The sequence below is a fragment of the Falco rusticolus genome, chromosome 4, assembly GCF_015220075.1.
Source record: "Falco rusticolus isolate bFalRus1 chromosome 4, bFalRus1.pri, whole genome shotgun sequence".
Taxonomy (NCBI): domain Eukaryota; kingdom Metazoa; phylum Chordata; class Aves; order Falconiformes; family Falconidae; genus Falco; species Falco rusticolus.
This window is the reverse complement of record NC_051190.1, coordinates 10,732,679-10,746,582: the sequence shown is the minus strand read 5'-3', so window position 1 is coordinate 10,746,582 and position 13,904 is coordinate 10,732,679.

Below are 13,904 nucleotides of genomic sequence, written 5' to 3'. Positions count from 1 at the left end.
GAAGAACTATGGCTCACTCTTTTTCCAAGGTCACTCCTGAAAACCTGGAAAATCAGGGGAGAGAATCTGTGCATGTGGCTGGCCACACTTGTGGCTTTGTTCATGGGTACCTGCTGCAATGTGACATTTACTCCAGCCTTTTTTTAAGTGGAAAAATAGAGGCTTTGGAAATACAGGGGAGAAGCTCATCAGTGGCAGGAAGATTGAAGAATTATTTTTGTCCTTCTTTTCCCTGTCCCTCCATCCCCTGGGGGCTCCACAGGGACATCCCAGTGGCTCTGGCCACGCTGTTGGAGCAGACTGGGGTGGGCCGGGCATAGGGTTAGCAGGGATGGTGTACACCAGGCTACTCCTGGAGAAGACCTGCACCTGCTGCAGAGAGGTGGAGTGGGAGTAGGGAATAAAAGCCAGCGCAGGCAAAGCCAAATCCCAGTCCTTGCCCCCCGTCTCCCACTACCTCATCTTCCCCCAGCTTGGGTGAGGTGGGTGGCACAGGGCACACACCTGCACGGTGTTGCCAGAGGTCAGCATGTACCCAAAGGTGTTTTTAATAAGCTGTTTGCAGGTAGGTGTTATACAGCAGTGCTGTGCCCCCCTCCCAAAAACGGGCAGCAGCCTCTGGTCTTGGGAGCACTCCTGGGAGGGGGATGCCAGGGTGGCTTCCCCACCTGGGGGCACCCACTCACCTGGGGCACCTGTGCACCCATAAAAGTCCCCACCTGCACCTCCTTTTGGTCTCTGCCTCCTTTTCCTTCTTTTGGTGAAAGGCAGATAGCTGCATTTTTAGGGCTAATGCAAAGCTATTTCAAAACCTTGGATCCTGGGATCTGGAGGTTTGTTGTTGGTTTTCTTTTTTTTTTTAAAGGTGGCTTTATATGTATTCTGGGATTTGGAGGTTTGCTGTTGGTGTTTGGTTTTTTGTTTGTGGTTTGTTTTTTTTTTTTAAAAGGTGGCTATGTATTGCTAGTCTTGGGATTTGTACTAAGGAGAAGAAGGCTGAAAGTGTGCCCTGAGCTGAAAGCTTGAAGGAGGAGTTCAGAGCATCACCAAACCATGTAGGTGGGTTTCTTTTTAAGTCTTATGGTATCTTTCCTTCCCTACTTCATCCTTGCTATACCAGGCAGCAGCTGACATGGTGTTTGCATGTCTGAGGTCTGCAGCTGTGAGGAAGCCTCTAGAAATCTAGGAGTAGCTATGCCCTCCAACCAAAATAGGGTGCTCCCCTGCCTAGGGTGCTAGCACCGTCTTGTTGGGGTGGTGGCATTGGTCTTCTCTCCTTCATAGCTCTGGCTTTCTTTGAAATCTGCTGCTGGGTGTAGGTAGAGGCTGAGCTGTGGTGGTGCTGATAGTGTGGGTGCTATGGGAAGCTGTGATGGAGCTCGTTGAAAGGATCCCGGTCCTCCAGCAAGTGGGGATGTTTGTGTGCCAGTGCCCACTGGGGCTGCCGGGAACTCCACGGAGCCATGCTGGGTGTATTGAGTGCTGTTCAAACCCAGCACGGAGCAAGAAACCACGTCCCCCTTGGGCTGCAAATACTGAGATTGTTTTGTTTCCACTGGCTGGTTACTGCTAGGGGAAGCCTGGAGTCATGTGGGGCTGCTGTCATGTGGCTTTTTGCAGGAGCAGGGTGGCTGCTTGTGCCTGGGAGGAAGGGGCTCCTTCCAACCCTGGGGGCTCGGGGCCGGTGGTGCCACCGAGGGGGTGCTCTCTGCTCCCTCTCCCCAGAGAGCCAGGCGCCGTGTGGTTTGGGATTCAGGGCAGTGGCGAAATGCCCCAGTTTGGCCCCCAGTTGTTTTTCTGTGTCTCAGTGACATCTGGTGTGTTGCTGCGAGTTCCCAGAAAGAGGCCCTGATGGAGGATGTCAGGGTAGAAAGAAAGGAGCTGACCTTGCTATTAAAAGGCAACAGAAATGGAAATGTTTCAGGCTGTTTCTAGTAGACGTCTCTGGGAAGAAAATCTCCTTGCTCTGTTCCATCAGACCCTTGTGGGCAGCTTTTCTCTGGTAATTGTTCGCTTGATACCGCACTGGAGATGCTTAATTTATCCTCACCCCCACTGCTGCATGTGAAAAGATCTTGGGGAGTTTGAGAAGGATTTAAGTCCTACTGATTCCTTGCGACTTTGTGCGTTGCTGGTCTTACAGTGACACCAACAGCCCCAATGCTCTTGGATCAAAGATGATTGTCTCGAGTGGGAAGAGTCTGGGGCCAGATCCTGCTCTGAGTCTGGAGTAATCCCATTGAATCCAGCCCCGCATTCCCAGCAGTACCTCTTTAAAGAGAATTTCTTGCAAATCTCTGATCCTTGCTCCAAGCAGGGTCCTATGGAGGAAGGAAACCTTGTCATCACATGGATGCTCCCGTGATGGGGGAGAACTGGAGTAATTATTGAGATTAGTGAGAATAAGCTTTGCTTACAGCCTGAGATGAATGAATGTTTTAAACCCTCTTGGCTTTTTGGCTGAGGTCAAATGTGGCATCAGTTTAACATCTGTATCCTTTATCTGGGCACTGGGAAGACTAACCGCTAACCTTTCTTGATGCAGGGTGTGATCTTGATTTAAAAGGGCTTCCTTGCAACTTCCCCCCCCCCCCCCCCCCCCAGCTGTGTGATGCTGCTAGATGATACTGTGGAGAGCAGGGGCTGCTCTGTCTGCCTGGAAGGGAAGTGGAGGAGGAAGAGGAGGAGAATATGGTAGGCTGTGCTGGATATTTGGAGAACAATGAGAGCGGTGTGTGTGAAATGTGGCTGGGGGTGGGCCTGTGTGCTTGAGGCCAGTGTGGGCACAGTGACAGCAGGCAGCTATTGGGATTGAGATGTACAGATAATCCCTGCTGACCACAGAGCCATCGGCTGCCCCAGTTTGGTCTCCTCTGAGCTGTTGCCTGCTGAGCCACGGCTGACAGCATATCTCAGAAAACCCAAACGGTATATCTGCTGCAAAGGCATAAATCATCCCAGGTGCCATCTACCTGTGCCACAAACTGCTGGTCCTGCTTTGTCCTGGGAAGTGCGAAGCTGGGAGCGAGCTGACAGCCACGTTCACCCACCGCGGGTGGTGGAGGGGGCTTGGTAGCAGCCATGAGAGCTAATGCTTTAAACGATTAGCACAGGGAGCACGGGCAGCTGCTATTGACTTCAGCCAAGGTGCTCCCATTGTTCAGGCCAGTGTTTTCCAGCCACTGTCTGTGGAGGCATCAGTGGGGCTGTGGTGGTGGTATGCATCGATGAAGCACTTCCCAGAAGCTGTGGGCACAGAGCAGGGACAGCTGAAGGCTTTCTGAACTCTGCCTTCAAATGTTTTTTGGTGATGAAAGTGGCTGTTTCCTCGGGGCGAAGGCACCTGACCTGGCTTGTTGAACATCATCTCCTCTTCCCCACCCTGGCTCTGGGGTGCCATGTGTGGGTGGACTGTGCCTGGGCTAGTGGCCCCTGATGCCATGGCAGCAGCCAAAGCTGAGCAGTGAGGCTGGTGTGGCCCAAATGGGGAAAACTGGGTGGCTGTGTCCAGTGCAGGAGCTTGGAGTTGCTCTCCTTGGGGTTTTCTGCATCCTCGGTGCATTTAGTCTGTACTGGGCTGAAGGCAGCAGCTTCACCTTCCCCATCGCTTTCTCTTGGCATGTTGTTCCGTTCCTACAGTCCTTAATGGTGACAAGCCCCTGAGCAAAAGAGCACCTAATAACTTTGTTTTCTACCCAACAGAGAGGGGAGATGGTACCTAATAGGGCCCAGGAGCCTTTTTCCCCCTCGGGGGCCAGGCCTGGGGCTTGTTTGAGTAAACCAGCCTGGGCTGGTTCTGCCCGTCCTTGCAAAGTGAACCCCGTGGGTGTCAGAAGGAGGTTTTGTTTGCTGGACTAGAGAAAGTGAACCACAACCTGAGAGCAGGGCTGGAGCCCAGTGTACCCACCACCCTCTGGCAAGTGGCATGCAAAGGGCAGAGCCACATCCTGCACCCCTGGTCCACCCCCGTACATCTGGGCAGCCCCTCAAAGCGTGTTGCTCCAGCCCCACACGGGCAGCTCTCAGGTCAGTGGGGGTATGCGATGCCCATACCCGGAGGGTCTCCAGGAAGGTCCTCTCTCCTTTCAGAGACTAAGCTGGTGCTGGCAGGCAGTGGATAGTCTTTGACTGCTATGGGCTCTTAAGACCTGCTGGAGCATCTGGTCGAGCCACTGTTGGGGACAGGATATTGCAGTGGGGGATATTGGAGCTGGTCCACCAGCCGGTTCCTGTGTTGTGTGGATGTGTAATGCACACCGGCACAGTATATGCTGTGCAGAGTGTGTGACTGTGGGTGCAGTATTTATTTAGGTGTTGAAGGTGAAATGAATCTCTGCCACTTCCCTCTGGGCTGAATCTTTACCTGCTTCCCCAGTTGAAAGCCAACACTGCTTCTCTGGAGCATGGGAACCTCCTCCCAGTATGGTGGGTGGATGCATGTTTCCCAGACTTTAGCAGAAAAACCTTTTTCCCCTCCATCCCCTAATGAAACATGCAGTCCCCACTACCCATCTTCCCACTCTTGCCTTCATTTCCAAAAGCTGGTGGGGCTGCCACTACTCTGCCCCTTTCCCTTGTTTTTCCCATCTGTTTTGGAGCCCAGTGGGTGGCTCTGGACAGAAACCTGCCCAGCCCACAGAAGCCATAGAAATGCTTCCTATGGGGCTGATAAGAGCAGGGTGGGGCTTTTTGAGGGTTTTTTTGCCAGAACCCAAAATAGCCATTTACAGTGCAACAGGCACGTCACCACCAAGTCAGCTTGACACAGTAACTGCAAATCCTTCTGGGTGGAGATGCCCTGGAGGAGGCAGCCAGGCTGCTGCTCTTCCCCAGTGTGCACAGGTGAACTGGGAACAACCGCGCTGGGATCGATAGGGCCATAGGGAGCATCTCTCAATGCAGTGCTTTCCTTAACCCATTGATCTCAACCCTTGCCTACTGGGCTGTTCTGAAGGCTCCAAAACAAAGCCCATCCTTCATTTGGGAACGTGGCTGTATTTTTTTGGACAAATGAAGGGATTTCTTCATAAATCACTTTTTCAACAAATTAAGAGGGAAGAGAAGGGGAGGAAAGGAAACCCCCCAGCCCTTGTCTTGGTGGCTTGTCATGCCTGCATTTAATTGACAGACCTTGTTATTAATGTTTTCCAGCCGCCTCTCATCCAGGGCTCAAGCCTCCCTTTTAAAGCCCTGTCATGTTAAAAATTGACATGTGTTGACTTTGGCCTGGGAGAAGCTGGGCCCTGGCTGTAGGTAGGAACTGCATGTGTTTAGTCTGGCTTACGTTTTATTTTCCCCTTTCATCAAATTAGTTCAGCTGTATTTTTTTTCTGAAGGAAAGAAAAGAAAAGAAAAACTGTTTGACAATCCGAGGCTCTGGGTTAGAATTGCAGCATTGCGTTAAAACAACAAAAAATAGCTTACAAATGTGGGCTGCGGTGGGCCGGGTGGAGATGGGGCCACCAGAGCAGGGATGGGAAAAGCCACTGCAAGGAAACACAGTCTCGAAGGAGGCACACAGAGATTCCTCCTGCAACCCTTCAGACCCAGATATTTGTTTATTTGATTTATTCCGGTTAGGGTAGTTGCATTCAGCCTTGCTAAAATTAGTGCTGTCCTGACTACATCAGGTTTTTTTCCACCTCCTAGCGCAGCCTGTGCAGCAGCCTTGCTGCGGGTACCCAAGTAGTCCACCCTAAAGCTCAGCCCGGGATGTGCTTCAAGCCCATAGGGTGAGTGCCAGGTTGAACTGGGGCTGGAAAGCCAAGGAAATGCTGCTTCTTGCCCACTAAGTGCCTGAGATTAGGAACTACATGGCACATTTCACTGGGATCACAGTTAAGATCCAAACCGCATCCATCAGGGATGCTCCTGCCCACAAATGTGGAGTGGAGGAGCTCCCACACACCAGGGAGAGCATGTCCTGCTCTTGCTACCCTAGGGTTTTAGCCACGCACCTTAGTGCCTTGCTGTGGGAATCATCTGCCCCTGGCTCCTGGTGTGTTTTCCCCAGGTGCTTCAGGGTTAAATGCACCTGAAATGTCAGCGGGGCTCATCTAACATATAGGAGGCTTCCCGAGCCCCAAGTCACCGCGGACCAGGGAAGCACCAGCTGTTGTTTTGGTGCCAAATGGAAAGAAATAGTTGAAACCTCAGGAAGTTACTAATGTGCTCGTGTCGCCATCCTGCCTGTGCTGAATCCAACCCTGCTCTGCCCAGGGCGGATGACAGACACCAGCCTGGGGCTGGAAACAGTGAGGGGGGAAAAACCCAGATGGGGCTCCCAGGAGGCTGCATGGGGGTAAGGGGGGACTCTACTCCCACCCACTCAGGAGCATGGCAGTGGCATGTCCCCATGCTGCCATTGGGGTTTCTCCTGCAGTGCCTGTGGACATGGGAGCAATGGGGCTCAGCACCTGCTGCTTGGTTGATGCCATATTCATGCACAGCTAGTGTCAATCCTGCAAGAGGTGACCCCCTCGTCGTACCCAAACAGCGCAAGTGAAGTGGAAACGGGCAGAGAAGGATCTTCATTTAACCTGGGGCACGTTTGGGACAACCTGTCAACCTGTCTTTGCCTCCTGAAAGGTCTCACGGTGGGTGCTGACTTAACATCTCCCTTTGTAGCAATTCCCATGCACCCTTTTTTCTGTATCTTGTGATGATGTTTCTGTGGGATGGCCACCACACAGCCTTGTATGCTCAGTGCCCACCAGGTGCAGTGCCAGACCCCAACATCCTGGCAGCCCTGGGACCCTCAATCTGGATTAGCCCCCTGGTTTTTGGTTGTATGGACAGACAAGAACAGGTCCCATCCCCACCTGCCCCACAGGTGTCACTGTAAAAAGCAGGGGGGGTGGGGGTGGGTGGAGGGTTCCTGCCTCCCTGATGGACCCACAATGAAAAAGTTGCACCCAGGGAAGCGTAGAGAGACTTGGCACCAAGACGTCTTCTCCCTGCAGCTTCAGTCCCTTTCCGAAGGGCCTGGCTGGGCAGCATGCCTATACATAGAATCATACATGCAAGGACCCGGCCCCTCATGGGGAGGCTGAAATATTTTCTAACAGCTACTTTTGTAATATTAGCAAAATCAAAGCAAAACGTGTCAAAATTCCCATTAAGACACATTTAACTTCCCTTGTTTCAAGACAAAGTGCCTTTGCCTGGAGGCAGGTTTCGGGTTTGCTGCGTGGCCGTGGGAGACTATTGGATTACAGGCAGCACAGAGCCAGATTTTGCTCTCTTCAGGGTAAAGGCTTTTTCTAATCGGGATCAGTTTAATTCTGTTATCTGAATTATTAGCTTGGCTCTGTTTCTGGCCTGTGCAGGAAAGAGATGAGGGAAAGGAGCCTGTTGCTGGAGGAGGGGAGTTGAGCAGGGAGAGGGTCCGAGGCCCAAAGGGCAGAGCCTCTCCCTGCCTGGGACCTGCTCTTTGCAACTGCAAAACCCCTGTGTTTGTTTGCTAGGTGATGATGGATGGTGGAAGATGTGAAGGCCTCAGAGGGCTTTACAGCTACAGATTAAGCCTCACCACATGGCTCTGCCATCGATGAGCATCAACCTGATTTACTGATGGGGAAACTGAGGCATGAGGCAGAGCCCAGGGATGCGGAGCTGTGGTGCTGGCAGCGCTGGGCTGCCCTTGCCAGCAGAGAGGTAAGATGAATTCCTTATTAAACAGTAGGAAACAGCAAAATCCCTCCTTTCCTCCTGGAAAAAACAGCATCTCTGCATCCTGGCTCATGTGTCAGGGGAGGCTGTTTGGCCTTACCACATCCTTGCTTTGAAAAGTATACTTTTTTTCCCCTTCCCTTTCTTCCACCCCCCTCACCAAGAGTGAGGGTGTGTATGGAAATTTGAAGGTAGCATTTCCCATGTTTCTCCTCCAACATCCTCACTCTCCATGTCATGAGTCCTGTCTGTGGTTCTCGGTGCTTGTGCTCCAGACACACACAGTGCTGTTGCTTTCAGCCCAGGCTCCCCAGGGAGCATTTTGGCTGTTTAACCTGCTCGGAGGGCACCAGGCAGCAGCAGTTACCCACCAAGTTAGTTATTACTTGTATTGCTGGTGGCATCATAAGGAGAGTGTGATGGGGTGTGTGAGCGTGGTGGTGGTGAGAAAAGGGCTTGGTGAAGGGGCTGGGCAATGCATCCTGCATCCTGGGTGGTGACCAAGGTCTGGGATACCTGCACCTCTGAACGGGATGCAATCAGGCTGGACTGAGCATCAAAGGAAAGCTGGTGCTTGTTCTCAGAGGGAGTAGCCGGCTCTGCTTGCATGTTCCTAGGTGGTCCCTCAAAATGAGGGGGAAGTTGCTATAGCACGAGGATGATCCCAGTTTTGTTTCACCCATGCAGATCAGGGGTGAGGGAGCCTCACTTCAGCCCGTGAGCTGGATACCTGCTTGTCCAAAGGTGGCACCAAGACACCTAAAATGAGAGGGTGCAGGCACAGATGGTGTGGTCAGGATTAGCCAGGCCACTGAGGCACAGTTGGGGTGGCTGAGGCTTACAGGAGCATGCAAGGACTCCAGTGCATCTGATTTAAGTGGGTGAGCAAATCCGCAGGCAAAAGCACCAGGCATGGAGTGATGCTGGGTCTGAGCTGCATGGGTGAGTGCAGGCAGTGCAACAAGGATGGTCCAGTGTCTCCTGCTATTGTGCAAGGAAGAGGCAGAAATAAGGTGCGTGGTGAAGCCACTGCTTGGAGTGAGCATCTGGGAGTCCAGACCCCATCTGAAAAAGGGAAAAGAGAATTGCTTCCAGCTGCCTGTAAGGAGAGGAGAGCATGTGAGGAGAGGGGCTGGTCAGGCGATTGCCGGGTTAGCTGGTGGGAGTGCAAGCAGTCCTGCAGCTGGGCTGGCTGGTGGATTCACCCACAATGGGCACCCTTGGGAGACCCCAGGCTTTCTCCTGTGTTCCTAACATCTGCCCTGCAGCTGGAGTACCGACTAGTGCTGAAGAGCACTTCCAGAGCAAGAGACTGAAAAAAGCAGCATAACGTCCTTTCCATCATGTTAATGGGATCGTGGTTTCTCGGGTGCGTTTACCCTGGGGTAAGAGGTAACCCAATGAGACAATCGCCATCCAGTGGCAGTAAGACACCTCTGCTTAATAAATTCTCTGCTTTTTGATTATGCTCAGGCTGTGGTCATTAAGAGGTTTGAGCCCAGGTAGGACTGAGATGTCAGATTGGCAGAACTGGGGAAAATAGATGAGTTGCAAAATACCTGGGGAGACCTTAGCAGATCTGCCACTGAGTTGTCTTACTGAGTTTTCATAAGGTTTCTTCAACACCTGTGAAAAACAAGAGAGACCTTGCTGGTATGTGAAGGGTCTTCAAACCATTAGATTTGGGGACAAAAAAGCTGCTTGTTCCCTGGCTGGTCCAGTCCTGGGGTGGGAGCAGGGAGATCCAGCACAGGGCAGGGGGATGACATGAACAGCACTGGGTCTGGCTCATTGGTGATGGGGAATCTGTGACTGAACCCATGTGGGTCAGCACGTAGGGGTCCCACATGTGGCAGAGCTCAGTTCCAAGGGCATGGAGACTGATGTGATGTTTTTGGCTTTGTTCCTTGCTGGCACAATCAATCTTCTTCAGGAGATGCTCTCTGCTCAGTATTTCTGACATTATCTCATCCCCACTGTAAAGTGCAAGCTGAAGAAGTGTCCCAGTACTTCAATTTTCAGCCATATAAGCCCTGAGCATCTTTGAAGCCTTGGCTCCATGTTTCCCTTTGCATCCATGTTTCCTCCCTGATGAGCAGCTGTTGCACAGAGAAGCCAGCCTGTGTCTTCGCTGGCCTGCCCCTGCAAGGTGCTCGCTTCCCCATGACCTGTTTTGATCTGTGGAGACCTTTAGGTTCCCTGTGTCGGAGATTATCCCTTTCCTCCTAAATCAAGAGCTGATGGTTGCATGTCTGAGTCCAGGAACACAGCAGTCCTGGAGTCCTCTTTCCTCGGCCTCCTTAATTTGATGGAGTCAACATGCTGGCTCTTTTGCTGGGCCCAAAATTTTTCTGAAGAAGGTAATTTTGAGGGAATACTGCTCTGGGGTGTGCTAGTTGGCCTTTGGGGTTGTGCTGTGTTTTTTAAGGTTGTTGAGGGTTGTGAGATGTGATGCCAATATGTGGTTTGATGTTGAGTCAATGTTTCTTTGGGTCACTGCTGTGGGCTTCTGCCATGGAGCTGCTGGAGCTAGTGTCCAGAATGAGTGGTGCCAGTTGGGCTGGTGCCTCTTTGAACAACTTCTGCAACATTTTCCAGCTCAGTCCATGTATCCTGAGGTCCCTTTCCCTCTTCTAGAAAGAGGCCAAGGAGATGGGAGGTGGTGTGAGCTCAGGTCATGGGAGCTTTCACCCTCTGGCATGAGCCACTGAACCTGGGTGACAGGGATGGCTCTTCCCAGGGCTATCAGCTGGGACAGCCCACAGCCACCCTCAGCAGCTGGCCAATGCCTCCATTGTGCTGCCATGTCTGCAGCTCCCATCCAGGCGTTTCATGATGTGCTGCCACCCACCCATGGGAGAGAGACCTTCTCCCAGCTGCTTATGCTGGCTCTCTTCAGCCCAGGGTGCCTCACCAAAATAGCTGCTATGGAAAGAGGTTTGTTGTCTTTTTCTTTTCCTTTATTCTTTTTTTCTTCCTGTGCTCAAACTTCCCCAGACCTCCTCAGAAGGCTCTGGCATATCATCCTACAGATGTGGCATAGAAGCCCTGGTTGCAAAATATATCCGGCATGGCAGTTGGTAGTGTTGTGCAATCTCCATCAACTTACGGAAACCACTGTGAGATACTATTAAAGAGAGACCCCGGCCCCATCCATCACTCCAGCCGCAGTCACGTGTTCCGCTGTCAGGCAGAAGGGCACAGGCAGGCAGTGCAGGGGCTGTAGGCACCAGGCGAGCTTTCCCTTGCACTGGGTGCTCTTGTGCAGGGGCAGATGGGATATGACCTGTCTTCCGGCACCCTTTGCTGTTCAGACCGGATCTGTGGCATTGCCACTTATGCCCTACCATTGAATATTCCTTTTCAGTGTTTGTCAGTGCTGCTGGTTTCATGCCAGTGGTCAAAATCTGGGTGACTGAATGGCCATGCAAAGCTCAGTGGGGAAACATGGCAGAGGTGATGGTTATAGTAGCTCTGAGAGGCCAGACGTGGGATGGGAGCATGAAAGCCGCTGTTCAGATCATCACACTGTTTCTTAACCCAGCAGAGCTCTGTGGCCCAGGCTGTCCCCTGTGGCAGTCAGTGCAGTGTGCTCAGTCAGACTGTCCTAGCATGGGACAGCCTGTGCCGCCATACCTGACAACAGCAAGCATGTGTAAGAAGGAGCTGTTGCAGTTGGAGACCTTAGGTATGTCCCTTGCCAGAGAGGGATGATGCAGGTCAAAGGATGCTGTAAGGACTCAAAGCAAGAGGAGAGCAGGGGATTACAGGTGTTTTCAGGAACAAAAGCATCCATGCTGTTCCCACACAGCTGGTTGGCTTTTCCCACTAAAAAGGAACCTGCTGGATGAGCAACACCAAATGTGGAGCAGGACTCTACCTACCCATGTGCAGAGAGGCTCCTAGAGGCAATGGCTGGGCTGGTGTTGGGGCAGCCCCCTCCCGTCCTTCATTGCTGTTCTCCAGGGTTCTTGCTAGTTGCCCCCCCGCCCCCCCCCAAAAAAAAAAAAAAAAAAAAAGGACCCTGGCTGCAAGGGGGCACTTGTGCAACAGCCTGGGTCTCCTGGATTGGTGAGAACATCAAGGATTGCAAGGACAGACTGGCAACTTCCAACCATGGGCAGACTTGGGTGAAGGGCCACAGGACACTGGTCTCACCAACTCTATTCATCCCTGTCCTTGGGGCACTTCCCCACCAACCCCAGTGGCTGTGGCAGGGCACTGGGAAGGGACACAGTGAGCAGCCACCCCTGATGAACCCTGCTCAGTGTGGCAGGCTCTTTATCACCGCAGCTTTATTGCACAGCACCTCCTGGCCCAGCTTGCCCTCTCCTCCCGAGCCGCCTCTCGCCCTTCTCTCTCCCTGCAGGCATATTAAATCCCTGAGGTCTGCCCAGGAGAAATTGCTGCTGCTCCATTACCCTGCTGTCAGTATCCGCTGCACTTGTGAGAATCAGGCTCTGCATCAGAAAATAATAAAGGCAATATTATGAGCAGAGGGGAGATGAGATTAAAAAACCTGTTTAAAGAGCCTTCTGGTCCCCATGCTGTTTATTGCACATCGTGACTTTGGGTTATTTTTGTTGTCACTGAAGTTGGACTTTTAATTTTCCTCTGATCGTCAAGTGCCTGGCTTGTAATTTCCCTATGGCTCTGAGGATTAAAAAAAGGCTGTTCTTTAGAGTACCTGTTGCTCCCCAAGATCAGCTAGCGATACATTTTCTGCTAGTTGAAGTGCTAAATAAATCCCTTATTTGGCTAGACTGCAGTCATGGCATGCACCGAGTCTAACTCCAAGACTGAGCCAGACTTGCAGTGACAAGGCAAGAGCTACTTGGGGAGGACTTCATAACCCGGTGCAGGGTTAGTTCTGGACCCCTTGGGATCTTAGTGTCATACCCATGTTTGTCCAGGACTCTTAAGTGATTTACTTTCCAGGGTGTTTTGGTCAATTCTCACCCTTAATGCCTTTGGCTAATGAGCCTGCTGAATTTCACGGACTGGTTTTCATGCATTGACATGTTTGTGCTGTGGGCTGGCAGCACTATGAAGGGAAGATATTTAAGTCCTTCAGCCAAAAATGCCATCTTTTCCACCCTTGTGCCAAAAACTTTATTGGTGATAGGATTTTTGGTGGTGGTGGTGAAGGTTTATTTAAATAATGGATATTAAATAATCCCATGAACTGCAGAAGTAGTGATGAGTGTTGGTACCATGGAGCTGTCATGGGTGGATGCTACAGCAAGGGCTGTATGGATGTGTGGCAGCCCTGGCCTTGGAAAGCGTCCAGTGTCCAGCATGGACATGAGCTGCTGTTGCCTGCCCTGCCTGGGTGCTGCCTGCTTTGATGGCAGTGCCCGTCTCTGTACTGATGGGTTTGTGTTATACCTCCCCGGTCAAGGGAGTCAAGGCTACCTGGGGTGGCTTAACTTATTTTATTGCAGCACAGGTCCTGGTCAGGCCTGGAGAGTTTCATCGGTGTGAACCTGGGATTTGTCACATAAGCAGCTCTGCCTGCAGCTCCAGGGCAAACATTGCTTCAGCTGGCAGGGCCACAGAAGAGGAGGTCTGGTGTTGGAGATGTTGGTTGGAAGCAGTTCCTGGAGGGCTCCAGACTGAGAGAGCGTGACTATTGCTGGTGCTAGACCAGCTCAGCTCTGGCTGTGCTCAGGCAACTCCTGCAAAACCTCTAGGAATGGGACTCCTCACACCTCTGGGGAGCCAGCCCGCTGATGTGCTTTTGTCCTGCTGATGGCAAGAAGGAGCAGGTAGATATGAGTGCAATGATGTGTGCAGCTCCTTCAGACGCAGGACCATGGCAAATGCTATTGATGTGAGTGCCTGGTGGAGAAAGATGGGCTGTGATGGATGTAGTCACTGGCCTCTACACAGTGCAGCTGCTGCAGGCACTGCTGGGACATCTGGATGTGTCTCTCCATTGGGTTTACTTATTGCCTGAGACATGGATGCAACTGGACCTGTGTTGTGCATGCACTGACAAGGAGCCAAAGGTGAAAACCCACCTCAGGAGATACTGGTTGGTTTTGGCTTTCTGTCCCCTCTTTCCTCACCCTGGTCCCAGGGTTTAGTATGGGCAGATCTCTGCCACCTTCCAAAAGGCAAAGAGGTTGCCTGGCTTCACTGGAGATGGGCCAGGTCCAGTCCCTCCTCCTGTCTCACCAGTGCCCAAGTGCCACCACAGCGCTCAGCTGGTGGGAGGAGAGCAGAGTTCT